This window comes from Hevea brasiliensis, chromosome 4 (assembly GCF_030052815.1).
Source record: "Hevea brasiliensis isolate MT/VB/25A 57/8 chromosome 4, ASM3005281v1, whole genome shotgun sequence".
Taxonomy (NCBI): Eukaryota; Viridiplantae; Streptophyta; class Magnoliopsida; order Malpighiales; family Euphorbiaceae; genus Hevea; species Hevea brasiliensis.
The window spans coordinates 102183622-102193324 of NC_079496.1; the positions used below are offsets into that span (position 1 = coordinate 102183622).

At 32.7% G+C, this 9703-nt stretch overlaps 1 pseudogene; it reads left to right on the forward strand.

The window, feature by feature from the left end:
- The first annotated feature begins 1306 nt into the window (after window positions 1-1306).
- On the forward strand, window positions 1307-1965 carry LOC110639691 (uncharacterized; annotated as a pseudogene).
- Window positions 1966-9703: the final 7738 nt, after the last annotated feature.

The window sequence follows — 9703 nt, forward strand, 5'->3', positions numbered from 1 at the left end:
TGAAGAAGAAAAATGAGAAAAAAAATAATAAAAAAAAAGATGAGAAAGAAAAAAATAATGAAGAAAATAGATTAGAAATGAAAAGATGATGAATAAAATAGATGAGAAAGAAAAAGATGATGAAAAAAATGAGAGAAAAGAGAAGAAAAATAGAAAGAAAATAAGTCATATGAAAAGAAAATGAGTAATGGTTTATATAAGCGAATTAGCGACCGATTTTAGCATCCAATTGTCTGTTGCTAATTTTTTTTAAAAAATAGAACGTGAATTTTTAAGAGGAAAATTTTGTGATCGATTTTCAATCGGTAGCAAAATCAATTGTTAATAGCAACGAATTTCAAACAGTTGTAAAAATCGGTTGCAAATAAAAAAAATAAAATAAAAAATTAGAAGGGAATTTTTAGGAGGAAATTTTGCAACTGATTTCTTATCAGTTGTAAAAATCAATTACTGTTAGCAACCGATTCACAAATCAATTGCGACTAAAAAAAATAAAACAAACCAAAAAATTGGATGATTTTTTGGGAGAAAGTTTAGTATTTTTTTTCCCCTAAATGCTCCAAATTTGTAATCGATTCCTTATCTATTGTTATTAGCAACTGATTTTCATAACTGACTTAAATCGGCTACTGATGGCAACTGATTTTTGCAACTGATTGCAAATTGGTTGCTAAATTTGAGAGCCAATTAAAATAACTCTTTAATTTAGCAATTTAGCAACTGATTTTAGCAACCGATTTCTTAATTAGATGCTAATAACAACCAATTTTAGAATCGATTGCTAATTGTATATCGATTAGCAATCGATTTAGCAACCAATTATAAATCGGTTACTAATAGCAATTGATTTTTGAATCTGTTGCTAAATTTTTAAAAATTAATTATTTTACTAAAATAATCGAAATCACAAATCGGTTGCAAATAGTAACCGATTTTGATTAATTGCAAAACTGATTGTTTTTTTGTAGTATGTGTCCTTTGTAAGATAACTTTCTTTTGATATCTCTGATAAATTTTTATTTTTTATTATTATTATTTTTTCATGGATAAAGAGAAGATCAAAGGATAGATCGGTGGATTTCACACTTTCCCAGTAACACACCATTTACAATTAGTTCCTTTTGAGTGATTTCAATAACATTAACAAAGTGGAATCTTATTGATAACGAAAAAGAGTAAGTTGATTTTTGGGATAAATATATTTCTATATAATTTATAAATGTATGAAGGGAACATTTAATTTTCAATCCTAATCAAATATAACTACTTTAGTGGTTGTATATTTGTAGTCAATTTTTTTTTTCTAATGGTAGATGTTGATGGGGAAACAAAGGTTAATGACCTTGAGAAACTTGAAAATCAGCTTCATGTTGTTGCCAAAAAGGAGTTTAATTTGCGACATGCAACAATTAAAGATTCAAATTTTAGAGTTTCTGATTTCCCAATTGTTGCATTTGGTTTTCATGCTCATCATGAGGAGAAGGCTTATGGCAACAAGAAAGTGGTATCACAAATGAAAGTGCTTTCATCTTGTTGTTCTCTTAGCTGCTAGTCTTGGAATTTGTAATACACACGTAATTTTCTAAAATATTAATATTATGGACATGGTCTTTATTTTGACAATAGCATAGATGCCCAGCTTCCTTCATTGGAAGTTTTGTTCAGATATATACACTGAAATTACACGAATATGTTCTTTTCGTAAATTATAAATGTGGTTTTAAGATGTTCCCCAAGGCTGCATCAAGGAAACTTTTCACAAACATCCGACTAAAATGGTGCTTTGAGGTCGAGGTTGTTTCTCTATGCAAACATTTCAGTATCCCCATGCTTGAAATTTCCTTAAACTAGTTTGAAATTCTTGGATCCAAGGTGAATTTATTAAGCATTATTCCCAACATGATCTGGGAGCTCACAATCATATCCTTTGGATATAGGACTAGAATGTGGGAAATTTGTAAATAACGTTATTATAGTAGACACGTAAATTTAAAGTACACACAATCTCATAGTATAAAAAAGATAAGAAGAATAACAAAGATTTACGTGATTCAACCGAGAAGTCTACATCCACAGGAAAGACGAGAAAGAAAGTTCTAAAAGTAAGATATAATCATTCAAAACTCTCAAATCCTAACCCTAGTGTGTTTTCTGAATATCTCACAAATCTACCACAAAATGGCATAAAATATAATATTTATACTGGTTGATACCGTAGGGGGCAATGGCCTAAGCCCGAAGCCCACCATTGAGCTTAGTTTTTGTTCTAATCCGGTCATAGCAAGAAACTTGTCACAATTCGAATTCTGAGTCGGATCGGCACTAGGACTTGGGTCAGCATAAGGCCCCCAAAGTCCATAGTAAGCCTAACTATTCCTAGCCCAAACATAAGGCCCATCACTGTAGTCCAATTTCAAGAAAATAAACGGATGGAGTTCGGCCATAAATTGGACTATCCAACGGGGAGTTTTTAGCTCACTTGACCTCTAATCATAATATATTAATATCTGGGGAGCTCAGCTCACCCTCATAATCCTCAAACAAACATATATAATCTAATGGAAGCTCAGCTCCCTAATCTAAGCAAATACTCATTCCATACATACCAACAAAACCATAAAATATGTTTACAACTTCAAAGAAATAAATTATTATAGTCCCAAATCAAAATTTGAACACTACTAGCACATACGGAGTTTTAGATTAGAAAATAAGGAAATAAAATCATAATAAAACTTCTGCTGGTAAACCTGCAAGAAAGAAAGTAGGTTAATCTCAAAGAGCCCTCCTGTCACCTGGGAAAAATAGTTGAATAGAAGTGAACGTTCAACACATAGAGTAAGATATTGATTTTAAATATAATTTCTATAACTATCTAAGGCTAATGCATGTCAAAATATGAAATGCAATGTGACACCCCTTACCCGTCTACAGTGTAGCCGAGCAAGTTATGCCACTAAGTGTGCTGGAGCACCAATTTATGTTTCTATTACAATTTATCCCTTTATAATTCATTTATTTTCAATTTTGATAAATCTGAATTTATCCTCAAATTTTATAGAAAATCTGGCAGAGTGCCGGTTGTAAATTGGAAAAACAGTTCTTTTGAACCTGTTTAAAAACACTTCCAAAATAATTTCCAAATCCAAACTCCATTATACACATTCAAGTCAATCTCAAAATCTCAATCTCAAATCACAATATTATTTTCAAAACTTTTCTGTTCACTTCATCACTTGAAGCATATTCACAATTAATTCTCAACATTTCATTTATCAACATACATTATGCAAAAGATCTCAATAATATGAAATTTCATATATTTACATTAATACATAATTACAGGAGTTTAGAGTTACAATCCAAACTAATACAAAATACAAAATACAAAAGGGCCACCTATAGTCCTAATGTCCTACCATATGCAGTGCAGATGTGAGGTGACTCCAGACCCCGGATGCAGCTCTGAAGACTCACCCCGTCTAATGTCTGCTGGGCTCCCCAGCTAGGTCTCCAGTACCTGCACGTGGCAAAAGCGATGCGCTAAATAATTCTGCTTAGTGGTAACAATATAAAATAAAATAAAATAGAATAAAATAATTATGCAGAATGTATGATTTCATTTTTTTGGTAGATTTAATTTTTGGTATTATTTGTAGTATTATTCACTTAAAATTTGATAAGGTTTACTATCATTGCCCGAGTAACCCATACTAGTTGACTGGACTGGATAAACGGGTAAACTGGCACTGGGTACTAAGTACCTCGGACCATCACACCATCGGTCACACTGTGTCTCCCGGTGTGCAACAGAACAGCTAATAAGCTGTAATAATTATTGGGGTTAAAACCCAAGTGTAATAGTTCAAATAACATAGCCAAAGGCTATTATATCACAGAATGGCATGGGAGCCATGAAACACAGAATGACATGAAGCCATATGCAGTACTGCTAACAGAACCCTATTGGCATGCTAAGCTATCCAAACCAATCTTGTTAGGTATACTAGGGCATTTTACACTTTTGAGTTTTACAATTTTTGAATTTTAAGTTTTTGTGTTACTATTCACTTCATTAGTCAACCAAAATGTTGACTCTGCATAGATAATAGGTACATTGGTTTTAATACTCCCAACATACCACATTTTGCATTTAAAATTTGTTGGTATTGGTTGCCAATACTATTTCTAAGCTTAATGTTAATTAAGCAGAATTTTCAGTTTTCATGCTTTATTTTTACTGTTCTATTTGTCATTTTTGTAGTGGGAATTTGGCAAAATGATTAACATGAAAGTTGTTCCTTATTTTGTCTAGTTGAATTTCCTTTTTTGAATCACTCCATTTGGAGTTTTGTAACTCAAGTTATGGTCTAAAAACCACAACTGGCCGGATTGAAATTTTTCTGGACTGACCATATCTACAGTGCAGTGAACAGTGATAGCAACTCACTTGTTGGATAGGTTCTGGTCATAATTTGGGTTAGGTTCCTTCATGAAAGTTATTGGTCTATATCTCAGCTTGTTTCTGGTAAAATTTCAGGTCAATTGGACCTTTCTACGTTGAGTTATGGCCAAATGAACAATCACTGTTCATTTGGTCATTCTGCAGAAATAGACTGCAGGTCACCTGGATTAAGGCAAGCTTTTGGTCCACTTGCTTTGGTTTTATGGGTATGGTTTCTTCACCAAAGTTGTGCCATTATGTGTCTAGTTTCATGTACAATTGGCCTTGCACCAATTGAACCTCTACAATTCAAGTTATGGCTACCCAAACCTGCTGGACTCAAGTCTAATTCTGCAAGTCACTCCAATTTTGCAGGTCACTCTAATGGCAGCCACACCAAACCCAATCCCATCACTCAACATACTTCATTTTTTATTTAAACAGAACTAAATGGCCACTAATTGACCATTAAAATCTATTTTCATCATCACATGGTCAAAATCCCATTTTTTCACTCCAAACCCTAACTCAAACATTACCACACATGCATTCTCACTTCATTTCATCAATCCACTTAGTAAATACATATTATGGGCAGCCATGATAGTCTTTTAATTTCATTAAACTCAACACAATCAAACCCTAACCATGGCTACCAAAAATCTAGGGTTTACATACAAATGGTATTCAACAATTTTTTTTCTTTGTAATTTACACTCATTCAAAGTCCTTATCATGAATTTAAAGTAAAATTCATGGTTAGGTCACTAACCTCAAAGAAGTGAGATTTTCCCACTTGCTAAAGCTCTTGTTTTCCTCTTCTTTTTGCTCCCAAAAGAATCACTAAGGTGTAAGAGCAAGTTTTTGTATTGACAATTAGGGTTTTTGGTGGAAGAAAGCTAGGGAAAATCAAGCTTGAAAAAGCTTGTTCATGGAGGGTTAGGGAAGGAGAGTTGACGTCAAGGAGAAGAAGAAGGAAGAGGTTCTGATTTTTTTTTCATTTTCAGCTCATTTAGTCTCTTTTATAGAAAGTTATGCCATGTGTCAAGACAAGATTGGTTGGGTGAGTTTTAATGACATCTTAATGATGTCATAAATCCATTTTTTTCATTTTCTCTCCATTTCTTATCTATTTAATTTCAATTAAATTTTTAACAATATTTATTTATATTTTATGTTATATAAATTATTTATTTAACTGGATAAGTTTGCCAAAAAATCATCGCTGAAGACGAAATGACCAAAATGCCCTCCGTTTGGCTTAACGGGTCAAAATTGTCTGTACTAATTGAAAAATTTTTCTAAGTATTTTCTTGGCATTCTAATGCCATAAGAACCTCAATGACCCTTCTCTGGAGTCCTAAGAATTATTTTATAATTTTTCCTAAAATTTTTTTTCTTATTAATATTTGAGTAAATTTTTGGTTCCTCACTTTAGTTTAAATATTTTTTCGAACGTTCTAGCTGTCCGGACCGACACTGGTCACCGGAATAGTAGACTGTATGGACTAGCTAAAATGAGGATGTTACATGCAACATACACATATATTTTCAAACAATATTTGCATAAAAGATAATCTGGAGCACTCACACACCCGTGTGTCACATCAATCATATACATATATATGGGAGCTGATCCCCTATACAGCTATCTTAATTCTAACTTCTACCAGCAAGATCAACTCGAGTCAGACTTTCGCTTAATAATCCAAATGCGGGGCCTAGGTAGATTAACTCAAGCCGTGCCTCACCCCGACTTATTCACAAAAAAGGATTGGGTCCCAGCGAGTCAAGCTCTAGTCATGTCTACCCATCCTACCCATATCCATATACACACCACACGCACGCCGACACATGCACACAGCTCCAAATCATCTTAAAGTAACATCCACAACAATATCATCAAATAAATATGCAATACAAGGCGTGCCTAATAATTAACCATATACATATATTTATAAGTGAATGCATGGGCATGCCTTGAATATATAATAATATTGAAATTATAAATAAAATCAATATCCACTCACTGATCAACCGGTAATTACTGTGGTGGCTGGGAGTAGGAAAAAAGCTGACCTTGATTACCTAAATAATTATATTATGAATTTATTAGCATTAACACGAAACCATGATTTAAAAAGTCAAAAGACACCCTAATTTATGACTGAAATCTGTCAGAGTTTCTCCTATAGCTAGGACCTACCCGACCTACAAAGTAGCTTAAACAACACTTTCATGACCAAAGGCCTCAAGCTCACATCTCAACAACATCACACAGCCCATTCTGGGCCCGTCAACCCAGACAAATCTCAAGTAATTACACAATTCAGTTATAAAGTTTAAAACTAACATTTTACAAAAACTAGCTAAACTAACTTCAAAATTTCTATAAATGTGCCCCGTAGTCCTTAACGATGCTATTAAGCTATTGCAAAATGAATTATAATTTTCTAGTTACCCACAAAATTTTATAAAATTTTATCCTAAACTCAGCATTAGGTAAATAAAGCAACTTGGATTTTGGGATTGCCTACACCAATTCTGACACTTGAAACGCGTCCGAGGCTTCTGAAAATTGTGGGATGGACTGTAATATTAACCCACTTCTAAAGTGGGTCCAGCAGCTCGCCTGTCCGGCCCAAAAATGCAGACCTAGGCACCAGTGAAATTTTCATGAATTAAGAATACCTACACGAAGCTCATAACACCTGGAGTTAGAATATAATTTTTATTTAATTAAACAAACTCATTAAAGACTCGAAAAAATATTATAAAGTTCGTGTGACCCATCAAAATTTTGGTGTCAGAAAATTTAAAATTTATATTATTGCAAAGCTCTTAAAGAGTGGAGCGTGCTGGTGGTCTCGGAATTCCCGTGGGGTTCTCAGTTTGGGATAAATCTAGCCCAAAAATCGAAATGGACTAAAACTTCTTGGGCTTGATTCAGACAAACCGCTCGATGAAAATTTATGTTCTACGTGTCTTTGGAAAGCTCTCGAAGAGTAGAACATGTTTCGGACTAAACCAGATATGATTGGTGATCGGATTGGCCAAAATTAGGCTGGAAACACAAAGAGGTGCCCACACAAAGGGAGGAGTTTGTGCAGGTATTTTCGGCGATCTGGAGGGTGGTCGATGGTGAGGAGGGCAGCTGGCAAGGCATCGGCATGTGGGGGAGGGAGGGGAATGGCCAGCTAGTGATGGGGAGGGGAGGGGAGAGAGGAGAGAAAAAAGAATAGAGAGTGCAGGAAAGTGAGACACGCAGGAGGGAGGGGAGAAGGGGAAAAAAGGACTGGTTCGATTCCATTCAGAGTATCGGAAATTTAATTTTTACTCTACCCTAGGATCCAAAATGAAGCTCAAAAATTTCAAAAAAATTACAGAAAATTTAAGAAAATTTATGGAGTTCAAATATATTTTTAAATTTATCACGTGATCTTTAAATTAATTTTTAAAATTCTATAAAATTTATTGTCTCAAGAAAATCAAACCCGATTTTAAAAATCCAGAAAATTTCAATTTAATTTTCATAATATATAATAAAATAAAATATTATAATTTATACATAAAATAATTATTTAAAAATTCATGGTATTACAAAACTTTTAAGTCGGGTCATAATTCGAGTCCATAAAAGCATATTCAAAATTAAAGCCACATAAAAAATAACAAGAGTATTCATAGTGGGGATTATTATGACAACTTTTGTGATCTTCCTGGCTTTTTCTGATTTCATGCAATTTTGGACAAAGGAAAGATAACTCCAGGCACAGGGGTGAGCACCTTTGGAAGTGCATTTGTGAAGAGCAAATTTTTTATTCTTATGAGTTTGAAATGGAAGCATAGTCTAACTTTTCAGCTTATTATTGTTGTAGACTTGGAGTACTATTTAAGTGGTCACATTTTTTTGTTTGTTTTTTTTTTAAAAGTTATGAGTTTGTGGTGTGCAAGAAGTGGCTTTTATCACCTCTGTTTCACAAGCAAGTCTCCTTATCTTGTAACTATTGACTTTGATGTGCATCTTGGACACTTCACAGACCATGATCAACATGCAAAAGATGGTGAGATCCCATTTTTTCCGTTTGGTAGTTTTTATTTGCCTCATTTTCTCTAATTTTCCCCATTAATGGTATAATTATTCTGGTGATTCATACAAAGCATTTAGCCCCTTTGATGGTGTAGAAATCAAAGTTGGAGGAAACTCTTTACAATATCCAGTTTGAATAACATGGGTTAGAGGCTCAGACTAACCACTAGGCAATGGGTACTATTTTTCAAACCTTCTTAGGATGTTCTTAAAAGGATAAAAATTGATAGGATTTAAAGCCACAACTTTTTGAAACCCTTGAAAAGCATTAGTTAATTATTGTTCTCATGTTGTTAGACATAAGAAGATATATAGAAAAGAACATGCAAGTTTATTAATCTTCTTAGCATGAGAAAGAATTTGCAGTGAATGACAAAATGAGTAGGAAGGCATTGCACAAGGCAATATTTAAATCACCTGCCCTTATAATTGAGGCCAGTGTCCTTTAAGCCTACCTTCTGTGACATCTGTTGATCAAAAGTTTTGCACATCTAGACTTTAGTTTTTCCAAAGGAGCAATGGTCATGAGCATTACAAGGCAGAAGCATCATATATTTAATTCGTATTTGATAGCTTTCATTGAAAAATAAGTTTTAGGTAGTGTTTGGTATAAATGAATTCTATAAAATTTTGTGGAATTCATTTATAAATTTAAAATTTTAGTGTGTGGTTTAAATAAAAATTCATTTGAAATTCTCAATAATTAATTCCATGAAATTTATTATAATTAAATCAAATTCCACCAAAATTGATAGAATTTACAAATGAATTCTAAATTTAAAATCATATATATTTCAAATGATAAAATTATCCTTTATTATATATCATTTTATTTTATTTTATTTATTCTAAACACAAAATTCATTGCATTTAAATAAATTCCATTTTTAATATAAAATATGCAAAACAAAGAAATTCATTTATAAATGAATTCTATCATAGAATTCATTTGCAATAAAATGAGTTTTATTATAGAATTGAACCAAATAGGGTTTTAAAGTTTTAATTTTTCTAGTTATTTTTTGAAGTTTTTTTTAATGTCAAAAATCAACTTCTTATAAGTACTATTTAGTTAAGATCTCATTGATTTATAACTAATAGATTTGTAATACATTAAATGCACGTAATGTACTATCTTATAGAAATTAAATTCTTGGGGAGATTCAGAC